General features: G+C 34.7%; 1 protein-coding gene across 1 annotated transcript in view; it reads right to left on the minus strand.

Moving 5' to 3' along the window:
- The window catches only part of LOC136863981 (protein Asterix), a 142,727-nt gene that overhangs the window by 100,591 nt on the left and 15,988 nt on the right, over nt 1-26,148 (minus strand). The gene's annotated exons all lie outside the window — the stretch shown is intronic.

Below are 26,148 nucleotides of genomic sequence, written 5' to 3' on the forward strand. Positions count from 1 at the left end.
CTAAAGAAATTATTTCCTTAATTAAAAATAAAGTCTAAGTATCATAGGAAATGCTCAAAATTTTCTGAATTTTATCTAAATACAAAATATATTAGAAGAGAAACTAAAGCATTAATTAGTAAGGCTTATAAATCCTATGTGTTAGAATCAAAATCAAGTATTTGCAGTAATCCTAAAACCTTTTGGAACTTTATTAAATGTAGAAAGAAAACCAATGAACTTTCAAATCCAATGATGTTCAATGGAGCTATTTTGAATAATAGTAAAGAGACTGCGGACAGCTTTGCTTCATGTTTTAAAGGAGTGTATTCTCAACAGGAACCTTCTTACCTTATTACAGAATCGGATATATTACAGACACCTCATGTTTTGCCAGTTTTTAACATTGATGAAAATGAATATATTTGTCACCAATAAATAAAATAAAATAAGCAGTAAAGAAACTGAAGCCTAGTAAATCAAGTGGCCCTGATGGTATACCACCATATGTACGGAAGGGTTGTGCTGAAGTACTAATGAAACCTTTATGTATCATCTATAATTATAAAATCTCAAATTTTTCCGGACATTTGGAAACTACGCAGGGTTTGTCTGGTCCTCAAGTCAGGAGATAACATCAAAGTGGAGAATTATAGACCAATTTCTATAATTAACACTCCAGCTAAGGTTTTTGAGCAAATAATATTCTGTAGGTTTTTCAGACAGGTTAAAAACTACATTTTCCCTCATCATCATGGATTTTATCCAGGATGGTCCACTGTAACTAACCTTACAAACTTTACCCAAGATATTTGTAATGCACTGGACAGTCAAAGGCAGGTAGATGCGATCTATACAGATTTTTCAAAAGACTTTGTCAGATTGGATCATAATACATTGTTATACAAGCTGTCAAATTATGGGTCATCATATTCCTTTTTGACTCTAGATTCTTCTTACCTGTCTGGCAGACATCAGTTTGTAACGTACTTTCAAACCAAATCCTTTGTGTATGCGGTTAATTCCGGTGTACCACAGGGTTCTTTAGGACCTTTTGTTTTATGATCTTCATTTAATGACCCCCCCACGGGTTATTAAACATTCAAATTGTCTCTTATATGCTGATGATTTAAAATTATACAAAACTATTACTACTTACGAAGATTCATTTGAACTGCAAAAAGACATTAACAATATGTATGTTTGGAGCATCAACAATAAAATGAAGCTTAATATTAATAAAGGCTTAAGTATAACATTTTCAAGGAAAAGCACTGAAATTTTATTTAATTATAAAATGAATAATCTAACCCTCAGAAGACAAATTCAGTAAGGGATCTAGGACTCGTAATGCTCAGTACAAAGTCTTTCAAATCGCACATTGAAGAGGTTGTTAATGAAGGATACAAGTCCTAAGGTTTCGTAATTAGAAACTCTAGAGAGCTGAAAAACATATGTACTTTGCCCAAACTTTATAATACTTTTGTTCGAAGAAAACTTGAATATGGATGCATCGTGTCGATTCCAAGTTACGAATCCTACAAAAATGATATTGAAAAGGTTCAGAAGAAATTTCTTAGAATTGTCTACAATAAAAGTCATAAAATTTTGGCTCTAAAGGAAAGTGTATCTTATAAAGACTTACTCCAGGAATATAAATTCTCCACTCTTATTGAACGAAGAGAAGTTAGTCAGTAAGTATTTTTGTATAAAATAATAAATGGTATAATAGATGATAGTGATTTACTTGCTAGGGTGAACTTAAGTGTAAAGTTAACTAATATGAGGGCACAGCAACCATTCTACTGTGGACGTTCCAAGTCAGTTAGTCGAAGAAATTTGCCATTGGTTAGAATATGTGAACAGTTTAGTCAAATAGCCTTGAATGTTAATAATATTGATTTTGCAATGGCAATTAACTAATTTCTGCTTCACATTGGTTTACACATATCTGATTCATGAAGTTTCTATATGGTTAGTATTAAGCTACCGTTACTAAATATTACCAATATATTTCCAATATTGTACATCACTTCATTGTAAATTTTGTGTTATGAACAGAATATCTCCTAATACTGTAGTTCTTTTCACTGATAATATTAACTAATGTACTTATTATAACTTAAAAACTATATACTGTACATCATCTCATTGTAAATTTTGTATTATTGGAGGAGTATCTCCTATTAATGTAGTTCTTTTTCACTGACAATGTTAATCAATTATGTCTTACGAGCAGAATATTTCCAATTACTGTAGTTTTTTTCACGTATAATATTAATTAATGCACTTGCTATAATTTAAAAAAAATTATGATTGTACATGAAGCTGCTCTGTTTGTCAGCGAGACAGAATCATTTTGTTTACTTTGTTTTGTTCTGTTCTCTTTTATTTTATTTTTCTTCAATAATTGTGAACTTTTTATGTTTTTAAATGTTCTGTGTATGTACTATGTACTGCCTTTTGCAATTGGAGGCAACCTATAAATAAATAAATAAATAAATAAATAAATAAATAAATAAATAAATAAATAAATAAATAAATAAATAAATAAATAAATAAATAAATAAATAAATAAATAAATAAATAAATAAATAAATAATCATTATAGACTCTTATGCCTTTCAGCGTTCAGTCTGCAAGCCTCTGAGAATTTACTAAATATCGCCACAATCCTCGATTTGTAACTAGTGTTGTGGCCTAATTTAGTTCTATACCTCTTATCTTTAAATCGTTAGAAACCGAGTCTAACCATCGTCGCCTTGGTCTCCCTCTACTTCTCTTACCCTCCATAGCAGAATCCATTATTCTTCTAGGTAACCTTTCCTCCTCCATTCGCCTCACATGACCCCACCACCGAAGCCGGTTTATGCGTACAGCTTCATCCATCGAGTTCATTCCTAAATGAGGGAACCATCAACCTACGTACAGGGGCTCATCCGCCCAAAGCCGTTGACCCCTTTAGGGAGTCGAGTTATTTACCGCCGCCTGGCACTCGGCGTTGAGTCGCTGGCTGTACGGACTTAGTCCATTACTGTAGCAGAATATCCGGCCATACAATATCGTGGCCCTATTAAACATACTGTAAAACGCTCCTTTCTTTCTGTTGTCCTGGATGATTTGAACTGTTACTAATTATTGTATCTGTTTGTGTGGACGTCCTATATATTTGATACTGAAAACGATTCTTATGTCTAGTGATTGTTAAGCCTAGGTAATTCAAACTTTTGTTGCCTTCTGATCCTAATGAGAAATGAATATGCTTATCCAAAGCGTTTAAATATTTCAAGACTTCGTCAGGTTTTATCTCCTGTTCATTGATGATCACAAAAAATATCATCTACAAATCTAAACCATTTATCTAGACCCTTTATTTTATTTATTATTTTGTTGTGTTATAAATAGTCCATATAGATATTTGCTAAAATTACATATGTCGGTAAACCCATTGCCAGTCCCTTACACTATTTATAGATATTATTAATCTAACATAATAATTGTATTCATTCATATAAACATAATACACTAATTGTTTTTGAACAAAAAGTCATTATAGTAATAAATTCTTCATTTTCTACCTTATTTAATCTACTGTAATGTGTTTCATTAATTGGTATGTTCATATACACTGCTTTAATATCGAAACTATGAATTGTATTTGTATCCAGTAAATTAATATTTTTCATTTTATTACCAAAAAGTACAGTTTTATCCAAACCTGATGAGCTATTAAACTTAAAGTGTTATTTTAAAAAGGTTTGTACAAATTTAGCCAGTTTGTAAATTAGACTTTCCTGAAATTTACTGTGGGTCTGATCAGAATATCCTGTTTATGGATCTTAGGTAGTGCTCTTAATTTAGGTAACCCTAAATTCATACTAATTAAATGATTTTTTTGCCCTTAGAACTTAATAAAAAGCTTGTATTATCAAGAACTCATTTAAATTTATTTTGTATTGATGTGGTAGGATTTTTAACTGTTTTTAATTATTATTGGACAAGAATTATATCGTTTTGTTGATATACTCATTTTTTTTTCTGTTAATACTATAGTATTACCTTACCTGCATTTGTAACTGTAATATCATTATCTTTTATTTTCTTCGTAAGCTGCTTAACATTACCGTTCATCTTAATCGGGTTTTCAATATAATATTCTATTATTTTACATACTGTTCTACTCATTTCATGTCTTAAAGTGTTTTTCTCATCATATTTTGCTTTGGATAAGCATAATATTCATTTCACATTAGAATCAAAAGACAACAAAAGTTTTAATTACCTAGATTTAATAGTCACTAGACATTAAAATCTTCAGTATCAAATATATAGGAAGCCCACTCAAACAGATACAATAATTACTAATAGTTTGAATCATCCAAGACAACAGAAAAAAGAGGCAGCACTTTACAGTATGATGAGAATTCCTCTATCTTAAAGAAAACTTTAATAAAGATGTGAATATAATTATCAAATTGCACATAATATTAGTTACTCCAACAGATTCGTTAACAAAATCAAGAATAAAATTTGTAGTAAACCAAGAACAACTTTAATGGTAGACCAAAAATAAGATTAAAAGAAGTACATGGTTTTGGTGTTTAGAAATAAGCAATCAATAATGTTTATTTCACATTATAATCAAAAGACAACAAAAGTTTTTAATTACCTAGATTTAATAGTCACTAGACATTAAATTCTTCAGTATCAAATATATAGGAAGCCCGCTCAAACAGATACAATAATTACTAATACTAATTTGTTTTGACGTTTAGAAATAAGCAATCATATCAATTAGCAAGTATATTTAAAAGACGGAATACTGATATCGCATACACGACTAAAAAAACATTAAATTCTAATAGCAAAGAGACCAACAATAAATACAATAAATTCGGAATGTGTAAATTTACATGTCATACTGTGAATAACAAGACATTGGGCAGCCAGGGAGGAGTTTGGCAGTCCTGTATAAAGAACACCTCAATGTGGTTAAACATAAAAGATATTCAGCAATGGGGGAACATATGAAGGATAACGATCATGATTTCACAGACATAGAACATGATATGAGACTCATTCGGCCCAGAAAGGTAACATTTATGGATGTCCTGGAAGGTATTGAAATTTATTTGGCACAAAGGAATAGCAGTGAACGCAGTATGAATGAAAACGGGATATCGGTGTCAGGTTATTATCCCCTCCCCGCTCCTTGTTTCCCACTTTGCTTCACTCAGCTGTTCTAACCATGCTGGTAAACAAGGCTGTATGTTACTCAGTGCCTATCCAGTCCGCTTGACACTCAGTCATTACGCATAGCTACTCTTCTGACACTAATTTTTTTTTTAAATTTTCTTCTTTTAAAGCTATCCTTTCTCTATTATATTATATTTTATGGGATTTTTAATGTTAGGTTTTTCATTGTAGGATAAGAAGACTCTTTGGGCCTGGAAAAACATAGCATTCAACTTCACCGTATCGGTTTAATAATATTAAGAAATGTGCCTATCCAGTCCGCTTGACACTCAGTCATTACGCATAGCTACTCTTCTGACACTAATTTTTTTTTTAATTTTCTTCTTTTAAAGCTATCCTTTCTCTATTATATTATATTTTATGGGATTTTTAATGTTAGGTTTTTCATTGTAGGATAAGAAGACTCTTTGGGCCTGGAAAAACATAGCATTCAACTTCACCGTATCGGTTTAATAATATTAAGAAATGTTCCGTGTGTCAAGCAAAATACAGGCACTTCTTATTTGCTTTTTCTCAGCCAATACTTTAAGAATAACAAATTCATTACATTTCAAGAATTAGAACATTATCCTCAAGAGATTGCATTCTGTTTCCACAATGTAACAAGACTTTAATATTTTTCATCCAGAGAGAATATAAGATAGGTTTTAGATAGTGACATGAAATAGAATTGTTGTAGATTTTAATGTGTTTTTTAGTTTGGATATTTTACAGTGAGGTCTTATGTATAGTAATTTTAAACATCTCCTTGGAGATTTTGAGAGATTTTTACTATTAACGCTGAAGAAGAGAAATGATTATTTTCTTGAAACATGTACGATGACGAATGATGAATTAAATTAGTAATCACCATATACTAATTGCGTAAATCAATTTGTATTGACAAGCAGACCCTTATTAGCCCTGTTTTCTCACAGGTGGTTAAATTATTAGTAGTCAATACAGATCTTAGCAGAAACCTAAAATGGTCAAGTTCATTAATAAGGGTTCATTATCGGTGTAACCAGAGAGAGAAATTATTGGGAGGTATCAATTCTTTCCGCACTATGAAGAAAGGAAACTATCAAAATGAAGACATAAAAAATTCTGTTGTAGGTAAGAAGAGCAAGAGACAACAACAATCATGATTTGATGCAGTCAAAAGCACATGAAATTACAAGAAGTTTTTGTATTGCAGGTAAGGATCTTAAAGCAAATAAAGGATGATCAGAACACTTATGCACCGAGATGTACTAAGTTTGTGAAGATCATCACTGTGCCAGTGACTTCCATCAGCTTATAGTAACAATGTGATAGAATTCCACCGCTTTGTCGCAAGACTTTGGACACTGCAATGCTGCACATCCTTGAACTCTGCTTTAATGGTAGACCAAAAAGAAGATTAAAAGAAGTACATGGTTTTGGTGTTCAGAAATAAGCAATCAATAATATTCATTTCACATTATAATCAAAAGACAACAGAAGTTTTAATTACCTAGATTTAATAGTCACTAGACATTCAGGACATGAAAGTAGCCAGAATGATTGTTGATACAAGCAGGTGATAACAGTGGCAGGAGGGTCTTGGCGTTTAGTCAAGTGACCAGTCAGCTGTGGTAATGAAGGAGGAGGCTGATATGAATCTGTTTAAATGTGCCCATATAACTTTCAGCACAAACAGATTTACATACATACACACACACATATATATGTATTATTGACTATTATGTCTTTCAGCATTCAGTCTGCAAGCCCCTATGAATTTATTAAATGCCACCACAATTCTCTGTTTGTAACTAGGTCTGTGGCCTTGTTTATTTCTATAAGTCTTATCTTTAGATCATTAGAAAACAAGTCTAGCCATCATTGTCTTGGTCTCCCAGTACTTCTCTTACCATCCATAACTGAGTCTATTATTCTCCTAGGTAACCTTTCCTCCTCCATCCACATCACATGACTCCACCACAGAAGCTAGTTTAGGTGTACAGCTTCATCCATCAAGTCCACTCCTAACTTAGTCCTTATCTCCACATTCAAAGACCCTCCTGCCACTATTATCACCTGCTTGTATCAACAATCATTCTGGCTACTTTCATGTCCTGAATCCACCCAGTTTTCACTCCCCTAAAGCAAAGTTGGGTTGAAAGCAGATTGATGTAAAGATAGTTCCATCTGGGAGCTGACTTTCTTCTTACAAAATACTGTTGATCGCCACCATGACCTCTCTGCATTAGGTTTGTTGCACCTGAATTCAATTTCACTTACTGGGCGAATACACATACTAAACACTTGAAATTAACTACCTATTCCAGCTTTGTACTCCCAATCTGAAATGCAGTTCTCTTAGGTTTGTTACCTATCAACATCACTTTAGTCTTGGAAAGACTAATTTTCAATTCCTGCTCATTGCAAGTTCAAAGATATTAGACTGGAGGTATTTAGCATAATCTGCCATTATGACCAAGTCATTGCAATAGGCCAAAGTGCCTACTAAATTTTCACCTAACTAAATCTCTCACTGCCACTTTATACCTTCCAGTAAATGATCCATGTACACTCTGAACAACAAAGGTGAAAGATTGTTCTGCCGTCACCGAGAGAACCGAACCTGATGTAAACAAAGAACATTGTGTATCCGTATGTATTCATCCGCGGTCTGAACGCTGATTGGAGGATCACTGGGCTTCTTCCAAGCACATGGCAAGAATCACGTGGGCTGTCTTTGAACTGTCGTTACTTCGCCTGGTTGCGGCGATTACATCAGAGTTAAAATAAACTGTATATAGGATAATATTTTTTGTTTATTTCCAACTATTCAATACATTACAAGATGTTGGCATTTACTTTAAAACATTATTCAGATGAGACATGTTTCGCCTCCTACTGTGAGGCATCCTCAGTCATTATCAAAAACCTTATTATTTTACCAGGCATCTAGTTAAAGATATTCAAAAATGTGTTTGATGATTATAAGAGAGGTAAGATTTACGTTTGTTATAAACATGTTCATGAAGTAACTAAAAATCTAATATATTGATAAAAACATATGTAGTTCTTTGTTGAATAGGACTTGTTTGATTGTACTATAGTAAAAGAAGGTGGCTTGAAGCTGTAGTCATTAATAGATGTCTAATACATAGTGGAAGGCATAAAATATCAGTTCTATGAGAATATACATTACATTCAATTGATACTAAAAACTAGTGGATTCATAGGTAGTACATATAAAATGTTCAATGAAATAACTAAAGATCTAATAAAATGATAAACACATATGTAGTTCTTTGTTGATTAGGACGTCGTATGATTGTACGGCTTAAAGCCGTAGTCATTAATAGATGTCTAATACATAGTGGAAGGCATATGAAATCAGTTCAATGAGAATATATAATACAATCAATTGATACATAAAAACTGGTAGATTCATAAGCAGTACATTTAAAAATGAAGGCGTCATGTGACTATAAATGACAGTTGATGGCTTAAAGCCGTAGTCAAAGTTTAAAGTATAGGTCAATAACTGCTAATATATGGTAAAAAGATATAAGTCAAAATATAAAGCTTAGTATAAAAAATATGAAGGGAAAACATTCCAATTGTTTGACAAAAGTTACTTGACGTTGGCATGCATTTGTCCGTGATATTTATTGGTCAACAGTTCGTAGGTTATTTTAGATTTATTCGGCAAGATTGCGTTGACAAGAAGTTCACCAGATGTTTATAGTTGGCCTAATTTGTATTAGGTCATCAAGAAAGTTGCAGAGATGATGATGGGTGGAAATTCTCAACGTTGATTTGGTTTTTTGACGTGAAGGTTGGAGAGCTGTTGTGTTCTTCTTCGATGACAATATATTTTATAAAACGTTGATTTTAATAATTTATACTATTGAAGAGTATTATGGAAGTTTGAAGAGGCTGTTGAATTATTGTTGTTATAGATTGGTTCTGAAATGAAGAAAAAACTGTAGTTAATTTTGACGAGAATGAAAGAAAACACGGGAAGGTTTTGTTTAAGTGTTGTTAGTGAGAAAATGTTGGTGCTTACCTATGGCGTTGTAGGCCCGTTTGACAAGCTGTGTGAGGCGCTATTAGGATAATAAAACAGAGGAGTTCTTCTCTAATGAGACCTACACAATAATCTCAAAGGATCCCACTACAAAAACTCAACGTAATCTAAAAACACTTTTAAAAAACTCTTCATTTTTATTTAATGAACATGAATACCAAAGTCTCATTAATATGAACCCCAAACTACCCACCGTCAGATCACTACCGAAGGTACATAAAAAGGACGTTCCCATTCGACCAATCATAAACAGCCAAAATAGCCCGACATATAAAACCTCACAATTCCTCCAGAAATTTCTCAAAAAACATTTCAAATTCCATAACAAACACCCCAAAAATTCAATAGAACTATGTGAAACTCTCAAAAAATTTAACTTAAAACCTAATCACACACTGTGCTCTTTCGACGTCATTAACATGTATTCAAACATTCCCGCTAAAAAAAACTATAGAAATAATAAAAAACAATCTTTCCAAACATAGCAATTTAAGCAAAATAGAAATAGAAGAATTCTTAAAAGTACTAAACTTCGTCTTACAAAACAACTTTTTCACTTTCAACAATAAAATAGACAAACAGGAAGGCCTAGCCATGGGAGACCCTTTATCCGGAATACTTGCTGAAATTTATATGGAAAACCTCGAAAACAGCAAAATAATAAATAACATCAATGGATTAAATCTCTGGCTACGTTATGTTGATGACACGCTAGTGATAATTGACAAAAATCTCAACAATAGTGAAAACATATTAACTTATTTAAATAATCTGGATAACAATATTAAATTCACTAAAGAGGACGAGAACCACAAATCAATTAATTTTCTTGACATCACAATAACAAGAACTTCCAATAAGTTTGATTTCCAAATTTACAGAAAACCCTCATTCACACCTTTAACTATTAAACAAAGTTCCCTTCATCCACAATCACACACAGTCCTCATTTTATAGTATGGTGTAAAGAGCTCTAAAAATTCCCCTTTCAGCAACCAATTTTAAAAAAGAAATGAATACAATAAAAGAAATAGCCACTTTTAATGTATATAATCCCTCTATCATAGACAAACTAATTAATAAAGTTAAATTGAAACTATCCACAAACCTCTCCCCAATAAAAAATGAAAAATAAAAGTTCGCAACCTTTACATACACCAACCCAATCATAGACAAAGTAACCAACACCTTAAAAAATCAAGAGATCAAAATAGCTTTCAAAACTCAAAATTCAAACCAAAAAATGTTCTTCAACCATAATACAATAAATTCAGAAAATAATAAATACTCAGGCTCCGGTATCTATAGATTAAAATGTAATGAGTGCCTCAGCTCATACATCAGACAAACAGGAAGAAGCTTCATAACTAGGTACACAGAACATTTCAATGCTCAGAAACATAATAAACACTCAGCAATGAGCAATCACATGAAAGAAACGGGGCACAACTTTACCACAATTGAACAGGACCTTCAAATTTTAAAAACAATAAAAAAAGGTAGACTTATGACCGAATTCGAAAATTTATACATATTTTTGGACCAAAAATTCAATGCTAATAAGAATTTAAATGATCCAATAGACAATAGAAGCCCTTTATATGACCAAATAGTAACATTATTCAATAATGTAAACCTTCAGGAGAAAAAGTTTTTTAATATTTTCAAAACAATATCAACAAACACCCCTCCGTCAACAAATACATCATACCCCCCTCCCCCTCCCATCTTACGTAATTCCCCTCCACGCGCCATTCATAAACCAATAAATGATACACGCCCCTCCGCTTCCCCTACTATTCACAACTCCCTCCCGTTCGCGAATCACAAGCCTACAACTCCGCCCCCTCCTACCCATCCCCCTCTGGCCAGACGACATACGTACAACACAAGGAGTAAAAACCGTTAGTGACCATTATTATCCTAATAGCGCCTCACACAGCTTGTCAAACGGGCCTACAACGCCATAGGTAAGCACCAACATTTTCTCACTAACAACACTTAAACAAAACCTTCCCGTGTTTTCTTTCATTCTCGCCAAAATTAACTACAGTTTTTTCTTCATTTCAGAACCAATCTATAACAACAATAATTCAACAGCCTCTTCAAACTTCCATAATACTCTTCAATAGTATAAATTATTAAAATCAACGTTTTATAAAATATATTGTCATAGAAGAAGAACACAACAGCTCTCCAACCTTCACGTCAAAAAACCAAATCAACGTTGAGAATTTCCACCCATCATCATCTCTGCAACTTTCTTGATGACCTAATACAAATTAGGCCAACTATAAACATCTGGTGAACTTCTTGTCAACGCAATCTTGCCGAATAAATCTAAAATAACCTACGAACTGTTGACCAATAAATATCACGGACAAATGCATGCCAATGTCAAGTAACTTTTGTCAAACAATTGGAATGTTTTCCCTTCATATTTTTTATACTAAGCTTTATATTTTGACTTATATCTTTTTACCATATATTAGCAGTTATTGACCTATACTTTAAACTTTGACTACGGCTTTAAGCCATCAACTGTCATTTATAGTCACATGACGCCTTCATTTTTAAATGTACTGCTTATGAATCTACCAGTTTTTATGTATCAATTGACTGTATTATATATTCTCATTGAACTGATTTCATATGCCTTCCACTATGTATTAGACATCTATTAATGACTACGGCTTTAAGCCGTACAATCATACGACGTCCTAATCAACAAAGAACTACATATGTGTTTATCATTTTATTAGATCTTTAGTTATTTCATTGAACATTTTATATGTACTACCTATGAATCCACTAGTTTTTAGTATCAATTGAATGTAATGTATATTCTCATAGAACTGATATTTTGTGCCTTCCACTATGTATTAGACATCTATTAATGACTACGGCTTCAAGCCACCTTCTTTTACTATAGTACAATCAAACAAGTCCTATTCAACAAAGAACTACATATGTTTTTATCAATATATTAGATTTTTAGTTACTTCATGAACATGTTTATAACAAACGTAAATCTTACCTCTCTTATAATCATCAAACACATTTTTGAATATCTTTAACCAGATGCCTGGTAAAATAATAAGGTTTTTGATAATGACTGAGGATGCCTCACAGTAGGAGGCGAAACATGTCTCATCTGAATAATGTTTTAAAGTAAATGCCAACATCTTGTAATGTATTGAATAGGTGGAAATAAACAAAAAATATTATCCTATATACAGTTTATGAAACTTTCAATACGGACGAAAAATGATTTTCATCACTTGTAATACATCAGAGTTAGTTCTACATAGACTTGCCGGATACCACTGATTGACACGCAATTGTGATGCGGATTACAAGACAAATTATACTCACTGTACGCGAGAAATAAACAAAAATCGAATGGCAAATGACATCTGGATATTTAACATATCAGAAAAGAAAGGTAGATCTGAATTTATGGCCGAAACGTAAATACACAATCAATCAATCAATCAATCAATCAATCAATCAATCAATCAATCACAACAGCGCATATAAGTAAAACTTCACACATTTAATACTTCAATAAAATAAAATTCTACAGAAGAACATACAGCATAGACAAGGCAATATTAAAACAATAAAAAAAGTGCAGTACTTTACCTAATCAGAATCTGATAAAGGACGAACTCCTTCCAAGTCGGATTCCTCTCTCGCCTTTCGCTCAGATTGCTTAAATGCACGAATTTTCCTCAAATAATACCTCCGCCAAAGCAGTATGTCTTTGCGATCAAAAACAAGGGTTTTCCTATTTCTTTTAACAAATTCGAAACCTATTTCCCGAAGAAGCATGTAAAATGTTCTTCTTTTAAAATTGGGTAGTTCGGGATCATCATTCACAAAATCCATTATTTTTTCCATTGGCTGCTCATTTCTCTCGAAGAACTGATGTACTTTACGCCGCACAGCACTTCTAACAAATTCATCGCACTGAATCTCTAACACAGGTTTCTGGCGCTTCTTCAATTTCTCAGGGGTTTTTACCAATCCTTGGTGCAGTCGTTCGCTGCGCGCGGAATTAATGCTCCACTCTGAAACACCAGTGAACTCGGATGACAACTTCACAATATCCTTTAAAGCTAAAGTGTGATATTTTTCAAAACATTTCTGAAACACATTCAATACAAATTGTCTTCTCGCCACTTTTCAAAGGCTTCCCTTTGCGATGCTTAACGGACTCAACTCGGTGATCCATATTGCAAAAGAACAAGTAATGTTACACTCACTCACTGTATCTACTTGCTTCCATGCTCACAGCTTAACAAAATGGCGGGTCAAGCACGAGAGCATGCGTTCCTGGCGCTCTCCAATTTGAAATGCTTGTTTATATTAAATAACAATGAATATAGATCGTTTTTTCTATATTTTTCTGATTTAAATGATTTGAGGAATTATATTTCGGACATTTTGCATGAATGCACACATTCGCCGTGATGTAGCTAACGAACTATTTTCATGTCTCCGCGCAGGTGCCCCCTGGAAGCACTAACGAATAAACGTTAACCCAACCACGTGCAAACCTATCTCCGAGGGCACGTGCTCATGTTTACATGACGACTGGTTCTCTGGGTGATATCTGTATACAACCTTGTCTAACTGCTAAGTACCTTTAACCAAAAACTAATTTAATCACCAATTTTCATTGAAGCTCAATTGCCAACATAAATGCCACTTATTGATTTGAATAATCTAGAGTGCGTTCACTTCCGGGTGGGGCCGGGAGAAACCTTGCTTGCCTGGCACTAGCCACGTGCAGGCTTGAGACATGACAGTCAACGTCGAAGCATCGCTTGCCGGGCACTAGCTACACTGTCGGGCGGAATCAGCTATCTGTATGCTTCCACTGTCTATATTACAGTGGTACCAAGACACATTAATTAATTAGTCTATGCAGTACTTATCTTGTTATAGGCGATGTTGGAAGTGATGTCCGTCTACTGCCACACAGTTCTGACATTGTTTAATAAAAATACGGTTCACACGGGTAAGTTCTTGTTCGGTAATTCTCCCAATTAATGTTGTATATTCTCCTTCAATTCGTATACGTTGTGCAGATTATTTCTATAAACATTATTTTTTAATGTTCCCCGCATATAAATCACACACTGTGAGGTCAGGGAAACGTGGCGGCCATAAACCCTGAGAAATGATCCTTTCCCCAAACATGTCAATTAATTCGTTCGTGGATTCATGAGCTGTACGGGCTGTTGCTGAATCTTGTAGGAAATACACATAAAATTTCTCATAATCTGATAACATTTGGAAAAATGGCGTTAGTATAAGAGGGCAATATCTTTGTGCATTTATTGTGTCCTGAAAAAATGGGCCCAATATTTCGCTTCACTATAACGCCGCACCAAACACTAATTTCCTCGTGCAATGGAACCTCATGAATTAAATGGGGATTATGTGTACTCCAATACCGATTGTTCTGCGAGGCAACATGTCCTTGTAGATAAAACCATGCCTCATCAGAAAAAATTATTTAATGAGGATCCACACTACTGTCCACAATACTTTGGAACATCCAATTCCAAAACCAAACTCGCTTTTCATTGTCTCTACGCCGTAATTCATGCACAGTATACACTCTATATGGTTTTAATTTTAGAAGTCTAATGGCAGCAGAATGGGATGTTTTTGAAACACTAACTTCCTGTGAAACACGTCTTAGAGATTTGTAGAGCGTGTGAATGATGCACTGATATCACCAATTTTGTTCTCCGTCAATATTCTTCTTTTTTGCTTAGGAATTGAAGCATTTAGCGATCCTCTTGTCCTTAGCTTACTAACAGGTTGTCTAACAGTTTCTCTACCCGGAATTGGAACACATGGACATTTCAATGAAAATTTTCTAAACACCTCTCTACATGACTCTGTTTTTACATATGTATCGTACATAAAAACTCTCTGTTCAAGCGGGTATTTAGCCTATTGCATTTCTAACCACTGCGTTACACACGCACTGCACATCTGGCTGGCTTACAACTGTCGCCTTCTCGACCTTGACTGGCGCTTCTCAAGCCTGCCGATGGCTAGGGAGGTTTCTCCCGGCCCCACCCGTAAACAAACACACTGCACCTTAATAATCAATCCCATAGTCCCCCAGTACAGTGAACATCTTTTCCCTCGGTACTCTGTCATATGCCTTCTCTAGATCTGCAAAACATAACTGTCAATTCTTCTGATAGCATTATTCAATTACCTGGTACATACTGAATATCTGAACCTGACAGCCCCACTGTAGTCTGAAACCACACTGGTTTTCACCCAACTTACTCTCAACCAATGATTGCACCCTCCCTTCCAAGATGCCAGTGAACACCTTGTCTGGTATACTGATCAATGAAATACATCCTGTTCCCTGTGCAATTACTGCTTTTGTCCAATCAGAAGGCACCTTGCCTAACATTCCATGCTAATCTTATTACACCATGAAGCCATTTCATCCCTGCATTCCCATTACATTTCAGATCTAATTTCATCTATTCCTGCTGCTTTATAATAATGGAGTTCGTTTACCATTCTTTCCATTTCCTCAGGTGTAATTTCACCACCATCACGTCCTCTCAATGAATGCAGTTCTTCATGCCATCAGCAGAAGTATTTCAATCTACACTGAGAAGTTTTTCAAAATATTCCTTCCACCTGTCCATTCATTCCCTGGGATCTATTATGAATTCACCTGATTTAACCAAAACACTATTCATTTCCTTTTTCCCTCCCTCCCTCCCTAAGATTCTTTATTACGGTTCAGAAAGGTTTCCCTGATGCTTGACCTTGCCTTTCCAGGTTATTACCAGATCTTCCATGGCACCTTTTTGGATTCAGCAACTATTTGGTTTGCTCTGTTTCTTTCATGTACGTAAAATTCTCTGTCTGCATCCGTCCTTGTTTGGAGCCATTTCTGGTAGCTTTTTTTACGTTTACAAGCTGCTCTCACTTCATTATTCCACCTAGACAATCGCTTTTTCCCATTTTTACCCACAGTTGTTCCTAGGCATTCCCTTGCTGTTTCTACTACAGAATCCCTGTATGCCACCCATTCACTTTCTATATCCTGAACCTGCTTACTGTCTACTGTTCGAAACTTCTCACTAATCATATCCATGTACTTCTGTCTAATTTCCTCGTCCTGGAGATTTTCTACCCTTATTCGTTTGCAGACAGATTTCACTTTCTCTTCCCTAGGCCTAGAGATACTTAGTTCACTACAGATGAGATAGTGGTCTGTATTATCGAAAAACTATATGATTTCTCATTTGTTTAGACCATGTCTTGTTACCGTCGTGGTGAGTGAACATTCTTCAAGGTTAACTCTGGAATTCTTCACAAGACGAGCTTCGAATGAACGAAATTTTATAAAGACGAGAAGAAAATCTATAATTGGGTTTTAACTGATCCCACCTTCTGGACTGTAATGTAATAAAAGCTGTGAGTAATTGACACCTGTTCTCTTAATCTTATCAAGTTCTTACTCTTAATCTGAGCTGACTCTACTCTAAGAGATATTCTCTGCACAACTTATAGCATATTTCTCCACAAGGTGGCAAGCGAGCTTCTAACTGTAATTTGCAATGTGGACTAGACACTTTCAACGCCCGGAAATTGAACGTGAAAATCTTTTCCCTCGGTACTCTGTCATATGCCTTCGCTTGATCTTTAAAATATAACTGCCTATTCTTCTCATAGCATTTTTCAGTTACCTGGCACATATTGAAAATCTGAACTATTATATTCGTCTTCTGCCAGATGCATTTATTAAACTGCTCATTTTAAATATGTGTGATGGAAACAGTGAAAATTTAGCTCCAAGTATTATTGATGACGACTGATATTAAAGTAACTTTGCTTGGAACACATTTTAATGTGGAATTTTAGTTTCAGAGTGAGAAGAAATCTCCAATTTTGTGTGTATCTACACAAGGATAGCAGAATCGACATGCTGCTTAGAACAGTAACCTCTAGAATCTTCTTGGTACACCCAACATGGAAATTCTCCACAATGATGTGCCAGCATCATGCTGCCAGATTCTAAGGGGAATACATCATGAGCTGTTTCCAGGTCGACTGCAATCAACTTCCATCACTATAAATATAAGTACTGTCTGTACATATTATTTCCAATTTCAGTAGAACTTAATATGATCTTCTTCCTTGCATTAGTATTTTCTGTTAATTTAGTGTAGAGTGAGAATCTTTTCGCTTATAATCTTATTATGGTGTTGATAGATTTTGTGTATGACTGAAGTAGTTCTATCCATTGAAATTGTGTGGATATTGTGCATCTTCTATTATTTAATAATATTTCAGCATTGTGCAGTAATAATAATAATAATAATAATAATAATAATAATAATAATAATAATAATAATAATAATAACAATAATAATAATCGCATATGAAAAATCACAGACCAATTCATTAAAACTTGGATAATTAGAGTTGAATTGGGATGTGTAAGATTTATTTCTTATTTGGATTTATGTGGATTATGACCCCTCATCTTACTTTATTTCATTGTAGGACAGATTGTCATCTTTATATTATTCTCATGAATTAGGGCTAAAGTATAACATAAAAATAAATGATAAAAATAATAACCATAATGTGTTAAATATAAAAATAAAGGGATTGTGAGTTTAATAATTTGCTGCTGTTAAGCTAAGATACTTTTAGGAAGTGAAAAGTGCGCAAGGCAAAGGACCTAGTTTTAGATAGCATGATAAACGGGTGTTCACCCGGTGGTGGTGGTTCAAGTTACAGAATTCGAGTCATAATATAGGCTTTTGGAGAGGATATTAATGAGCACGAGTGAGTTGCGATGAAGTGACCTGTGCAATTTTACATAATAATCATTCCCAAAGAACACTCAATTAAAAATTTAATAACCCAAGCAAGATTTATGCAATGTAATTATTTATGAATTATGTGTAATTTAAGTCGTTGATAATCTTCGATAACACTGGTCGACAATGAATTTGTTACAGAACAACTTCCGGTGTTTCTAATGTATTTTCATTTGCTGATTCTGAAAATGAAGTCAGAAATTTTCCATCACCCACCATTTTTTTGTAATTTTGAAAATAATGCTGATTAGAAGGAGTATTTTATATTCAAATTTAATTTCATTTTGTCAACAGTGGACAATAAAGTTTGGTGACTGTCGCCTTGAATTCACGAGTTACAACAATTATATTCTCCTGCAAAACAATGATTTTAAGGTAAAGTTTGCAGATGAGTCAGTGTGCCCAACTGTAGTGGAATGTGTTGTTGCAATGTAACTTTAAATTGCTAACTAGCATATTCTAAATGGGTCTAGTATGCCAAGGGATAGGTTAATTCTATCTAACCTCATTAACTTCAGACAACTTATAGTGAACGATCGGAAACATGGAGCACAATAAGAACTTGAAAAGGTTTTCATGTTGTCCACAAATTGAAAACAAGACCACTTCGAAGAAGTTAGAAAATAGTAAAATAGTAAAATTTGCAATTGTATTTCCAACATTTTTGCAAATTGGAAGAAAGCTTGTTAGAATTTATCTTCCGACACTGAGTGGTGGAGTGTAGCGGAATTTCAGAGAACCCATAGTGACTTTTGCTATGGACACACTACGAGTTGGAGCTTTCTTAAAAGGAAGAAGCTAATTCTGTGCTCTTTTCCATTGTCAATTGGATTGTGATAGAAATGTGTAATACGATCCATTGTAGTGCATTAAGTTATAAGGTGTAGTGTAAAGTGTATTGAGTGTGTAGTGTGTATAAGAAATAAGTCTCAAAAGTGCATAAATGATAAAAACAACTTCTGTTACGTGTGCGGTGGGCTGACTTTCAAAGCACAGAGACGGAAGTTTACTCCTCTTATAAGAACGGCTTATCACTTTTATTTGAACAACAAAATAGACCAGAATAAGACATGGGCCCCAGAAATATGTTGTACGAAATGCGGAACACTATTAACTGGCTGGTTAAAAGAATCCCGCCATATGCCTTTTGCAATACCTATGATATGGCGCGAACCTAAGGATCATTTGACAGACTGCTACTTCTGCTTGACAAATGCATCTGGAATAAGTTCGAAGTCCAGACATACTGTTAAATATCCATCTTTGGATTCAGCAATTCGACCAGTGCCTCATGGGCCAGGACTTCCCATACCAACTCCACAACCAGATGACAAGACCGAAGAATTTTTCGAACAGCAGGATAATTTACAGAAGAATACAGATTTTGCGGAAGATGATACTATAAATGAACCTCACTTTGTAACACAGGAGGATTTAAATGATTTGGTTCATGATCTTGGTTTAAGTAAAAGCAAGGCAGAATTACTCGCCTCAAGATTGAAAGGATGGAAGCTACTACAGGGCGATGCCAAAGTAAGTTTTTCCGCAAAGACCAAAAGGAATTGGAGCATTTGTTTTCTAAAGAAGAGGACCTAGTTTTCTGCAATGATGTTAGGAATTTATTCTAGTCACTCTGTGTTGAGCATAAAGTTGAGGATTGGCGTTTGTTCATAGACTCTTCGAAAACAAGTTTGAAATGAATATTACTACATAATGGAAACATATATCCATCCATTCCTTTAGCCCATGCAGTTGGTTTGAAGGAAAATTACGATAATATGAAGCTCTTACTTTCTGTTATCATGTATGACCAATATTCTTGGCAGACATGTGGGGATTTCAAAGTTATAGCCATATTACTAGGGTTACAGCTTGGCTATACCAAATTATGCTGCTTCTTGTGCAAGTGGAATAGCAGAGATAAAGTAAATCATTATATTCAAAGTAACTGGCCAAAAAGAGTCACTTAATCCAGGACATGGAAATGTTCTTCACTTGCCACTTCTACAACCTGAAAAAATCTTATTGTCTCCACTGCATATCTAACTAGGCTTGTTTAAGAATTCTGTTACCTTCCTAAAAAATAAGTTCCCAATGATCAGCGATGCTAAAATTAAAGAGGGAATATTTGCTGGCCCTCAAATAAGAGAACTGATGAATGATATGCAATTTGAAAACCACTTACATATGCAAGGAGCAGCTGCATGGCAATCTTTCAAAAAATTTGTAAAAAACTTTCTAGGATACTTCAAGATTCATAACTACAGAGAACTTGTCAGTGAGATGACTGACAACTACAAGATAATGGGATGTAATATGTCTCTAAAAATACACTTCCTGCACTCCCATCTCGATTTCTTCCCTGAAAACCTAGGGGCTGTGAGCGACGAACATGGGGAGCGTTTCCACAAGGACATCGCGGAAATGGAAAGGCGCTACCAGGGTAAATGGTCCCCAAACGTGTTGGCAGATTACTGTTAAACACTGATAAGAGATGTTCCTCAAGCGAAATACAGTAGAAACTCAAACTGACATATGTTTTAGGTGAGTAAATGTAATTTCAGCTAAAATATCATAATACTGTAATGTATACACACCAAAAATGGTTTTTATGTTCATCATCATCATCATCACCATAATCATCATCAATGTCCCACTCCAATCGCCCGGGTGTGGTTAACAAGCATCCTCCACTCCTTGCTGTCCTTCCACTTTTCCTGCTCCATTACTTCTACCACATCCAATCCAGCTTCTCTAATGTCCTTCCAAATCTGATCCATCCACCTTCTTCTCGGTCTTCCAACTGGTCTCTTTCCAATTCGCTTCTTGCTACCCGTTCCTTTCCCATTCTGTTTACATGTCCAAACCATCTCAGCCTTGCATTCTGTATGTTCTGTACTAACGGTTCTATATTTAGCTCTCCTCTGATTTTAATATTTTGAATTCTATCTCTTCTTATCTTTATAACCGATGTTCTGAAAAATTTCATTTCTACTGCTTGTCTCTTATTAGTTACCAGTGTTTCTATTCTGTATGTTACAATTGGTATGAAATACTGTTTATATAATGTTAATTTTGTTCTCTTGAGTATTTTGTCATCCCATAAAAGCTTTCCGACTTGATAAAATGTTGTACCTTTACTTAGTCTGTTATTCATTTCAGGATTGATTTCATTACTTTCATTAATAATGCTACCCAGATATGTAAACTGTTCTACATTCTCTAACCATTCTCCTTCTATGTTCATTTGGCTTCTCTTTTTCTCTTTTCCACAGTGCATGACTACAGTTTTCTTTTTACCAATTACCATTCCAAACTCCTTCAGATTTTCATTCCAAATATCCAGACTCCTTTGTACTTCCTTTTCTCCCTTTCCCCAAATCACCACATCATCTGCAAATACCAAAGCATTCACGTCATCACTACTGATACTCTGTTTTACACGTGATTTCATCCATCAATATAATAAACAATAATGATGACAGTGCACTTCCTTGCTTGAGACCTTCTTTTCTATAAAATGTTTCAGAGTCACCACTCCCACTTGCACACTGCTGTTACTCCCATGATACAACATTTTTATCTTGTTAATTAATGATTTTGGTACATTCCTTTTCAGTAGGCATTCCCATACATTTTTTCTCTTAACTGTATCATAAGGTTTTTCCAAATCCAAAAACACGAATATGATTTCCTTGTTCCTTTCCAGATGTTTTTCCATTATCGTTCGCACTGTAAATATCAAGTCTACTGTTGATCTATTTGGTCTAAAGCCATATTGTTCTTCCTCTAACTGTTTTTCTATTATATCCCTCATTCTTTTGTCTATGACTTTCTCCATTATTTTTAGCTCATATGATAATAGGGTTATACCTCTATAATTTTCACATTTCTTCCTATTTCCTTTTTTGAACAGTGGTACAATGCTTCCTTGTTGCCAATCTTCAGGTATCCTTTCATCCTTCCATATGGCATTGAGGCCTCTGTATAGCCACTGTAGTCTATTGCTTCCTGTTCCCTTAATCATATCATTGAATTTGTCTTTTCCACTTGCTTTACCTTTGGTCATTGCTTTCACTGCCCTCTCAAGTTCCAACCATGTTATCGGGTTCCCTTCTTTTTCTCCATCTATTATTTCCATTTTCTTATCTCCTTCTTCCTCCGAGCAGTCATCCACATTATGAAGTTTTTCAAAATACTTTGCCATCACCTTCCGAAGACCTTTTTCGTCATGTACTATGGAACTATCTTCCCTCTCATGCCTTGAGTTTTCTTGATTTATTCTTTTCAATTTTATTACTCTGTATAATAGTTTCTGATTTCCTCGACTATCTTGCTCAATTTTGTTGGTAAGCTCTCCCCAACATTTCCCCTTTTCTTCCTTGATACTCCTCTTTACTTGTAGTTTCAATCTTTTGTATTTCACATGTAACCTTTCTATCTTATTCTCATTCCTCTGATATGTTTTTTGCTTTTCCTTATCCATTTCTTTCTTGACTCTGTTCCTTTCTTTCATTTCTTTTTTAATTTTGTCTGTCCACCCCCGTGTCTTCTTTCCCTTAACCTTTACTTTTGTTGTCCCGCATACCTCAAATGCTGCTTCCACAAATGTCTATCTTAAATTGTCCCACTCTTCTTCTCCACTTCGTATTTCCGTGTTAGGCAACTTCCTTTTCATACAATTTGGGTGCCATTCTTTTATCCTCCTCCTCCAATTCCCAAATCCTGATCTTTGGTTTCTTCTTTAATACAATTTTTGGGATTTTTACTTGTTTTAATTCCACAATCAATAATCTATGATCACCTTCCATACTTTCACTGGGGATTATTAATTATTTAAATCAGACAGTTTTCATACTTTTGAAGAAAGTGAGACATATAACTTAATATAATCAAGAATAGGGTCTTGACTTTAACAAGTGAGAATAGATGAATTAATCAATGATGGACTTGAGATAATTCTTTAATTCACTCAGAATTAACGATGATGTATAAAAGCACCTGTTTGTGGTGAAAATGTTTACCTGATTTTGTAATTCAAAAAACATAATTTCGGTATCCTTTTTGCTATATTTATTTCATTTCATCAATAACTTTGCTAAATATTATTTCCACTTTTCAGCAATAAAGTTAAACCAAACAGTAGTTGACAGCATATTTGCAGCAAAACAACATGTTTTGTTTTTACATATCTACAAGAAACATGAGAGTTATGTTGCTGAAAATATATATTACATATATCAAAAGCAAGAATGTTTGGAAAAAATCCTGCCACTTGAGCAAGTAGGACCTAGCCTACGTACTTTACACATTAGTCTTAAAAATACAGAGATACCATGAGTTCCATATTACTGGAGGTCAGAGCTATTCTCTAATCAGATTTTAATACAGTACATTGAAAAATTACCTCTTACTGTCAACATTATTGACTCAGATCCATAAAACCTTCACTGCAGCTTCCACAAAATGTCCGTATGCTCATTTCAAGGAAAGAAGAATGGCAGTCACATCAATACATTAACCTGCTCTACATACACTACCAATTATATACCTAGACACACATATTCTGATGCTGAAAGTTCTCGTAGGATGGATGAGAGACTTCATCATTTTTTAAATCACATTTAATTATGCTTCTTGAATCCAAAAGTGATTCCACATAATTTTGTCAATTATTTTGTGACTTTGCTAGTCCGACCCCTTGGCTGAATGGTCAGCGTTGAGACCTTCGATTCAGAGTTTGCTGGGTTTGATTGCCGGCTGGGTCGGCGATTTTAATCGCATCTGATTAACCCTACAGTACTAACATTATTCGTTAGCTGCCCAGTACTAACATATGTAAAATTTACGTGCATGTCCATATGCACACTAAAAAAATAAGCGAACTCCACATAATATATTATTTAAGAATTACGAAGTACAGTTTGCATTATGTTGTTAGAAAAGAATAATTCAAAACTCCTAAGTGGATAAGCTTCTACGTTCGACATAGGTCCTGATCGGATATGAACTATGTTCATTCTTGGGTATTTTCCTGTGTTTGAATCAGTTGCTTTCCATATACGCCCATCCTTACTGAAGAGTTCATCCATTTCACAGTCAACAAAAAGCTGTTCCAGAGGTTTTGAGAGGTTGAAGCTGAGCTGTTTGAAGTAGTCGCTTCTGTTATTCTCTTCCTAGTTCCTTTTTGAGATTTCCCTTTCGATGGCCACTCAATTTACTGAATTTCAACGGAAGCTCGTGAATCTGGATCACAGTTGAGATTATCTTCATAACCATTGTCACTGGGCGAATAGTTTGGATCATCATTGGAGGGACTTTGTGCACAGATTCAGTTTCTAAACCGCTCTCATCTTCATCCAGCTCATCAAGAATACGGCAAATGAGTTCCTCCTATTTCACTCCTCGTTTACCCATTGTATCCTACCGTTCTATGTTGTGATTTTATTTTACGTAAATAAATATAACACAAGAACACGCTCACTTCCTTATATAATTTACTTTATTTACACTGTACGTCACAACACACAATTATACATAGTCACAAATGACACTATATATAAAACTCAATAGCGGAGTACCCTGAAGTCGATTCTAACCAGTACAGATATCAACAACACTGACTCGTGCACTCTCTTGCATTTCCCGCCTCACTCACTCACTCACTCGAGTCCAATGATCTGACTCCACCTCGGAGCCCAACAGTCAGTCCCAGTTCATCACTTGCCTGAGTCCCAAAAACTAAGAACTGCGAACTTAGAACTAAGAACTGACTTCACTGACTGACAGCTCGACATATATACTATTCGATCAACCATCTAGAATGATCATCTTCTGGAAGAGTTCTTACAACACTCTAATGAAACACATTCGAAATATCGATCGACCAGCTAGTCGAATGGGTACTCGAACCTTCCTTCAATATTTAAAAATGTACATGGAAATATCTACAACATTCGTATGTCTCTACATGTATCTGGATAATAAAACCTTACAGTAAGTTTCCAGAACCCTTCATACATACCAAATATAGTACAATAAGTCTAACATACGAACATTATGGAATTTTCTACCGCTTTCGACTCTATAGATTTTGAGGTTAAACAATACGTATTTGAGGTTATACAATTTTATACTACATATTTACAGAGAAACCATATACTAGTTATGCTTAACACTTAATAAAAGACAATTTAGCATTAAACAACTATGATTAAAATATATTAAACATAATAATTGAAGGTTTAACACCAATTACGATGTCGTACCTACGACAATCCTAGAAAGCCACATGCCCAATAACTATAAAGCAACCATCCGGAATTAGCAACCTACCTGCGTATGACAACATCCAAGTACCTGTTACATACTATTAATACATAAGTTTTACGTACCAATCATGATGCGTCAATACAAACAATATGCAAAAAAAAAGTGCAGTGACTTACAGAAAATGAACTCTCCCGGCATTCGTTCCACACTCGTGTATCTAAATACTATGGTGACATCATCCACATTGATCAGTGAAAGCACTACATGGAGGTGGTCTGTTGGGAGAAATGCAGGAAGGAGCAGTGCGCACTTATATCACGCATACATGTTAATTTTACGTATGTTAGTATTCTAGGGTTAATTCTTCTGGCTCGGGGGATGGCTGCGTTTGTCCCAACAACGTCCTCTTCACATTCACACAACATACTACCAAGCACCACAGAAACAGGCAATAATGATTACATCCCTCCACAAAGGGTTGGCATCAGGAAGGGCATCCAGCCATAAAACGGAGCCAAATCTACATGTGATACACATTTCGCACCCGCAACCCCAAAAGGTGTGGGAAAAACGATAGAAGAAGAAGAATTTGGTGATTTTACTTAAAGGTAATCAGTTTTGCATTTTGAGCCAAATTTTGCAAAGAAATTCATGATTTAGTGAAAAACACGTGCTAATGATGAAGTGATAAAATTTTCTAGGTGG

Source organism: Anabrus simplex, chromosome 2, assembly GCF_040414725.1.
Source record: "Anabrus simplex isolate iqAnaSimp1 chromosome 2, ASM4041472v1, whole genome shotgun sequence".
Taxonomy (NCBI): Eukaryota; Metazoa; Arthropoda; class Insecta; order Orthoptera; family Tettigoniidae; genus Anabrus; species Anabrus simplex.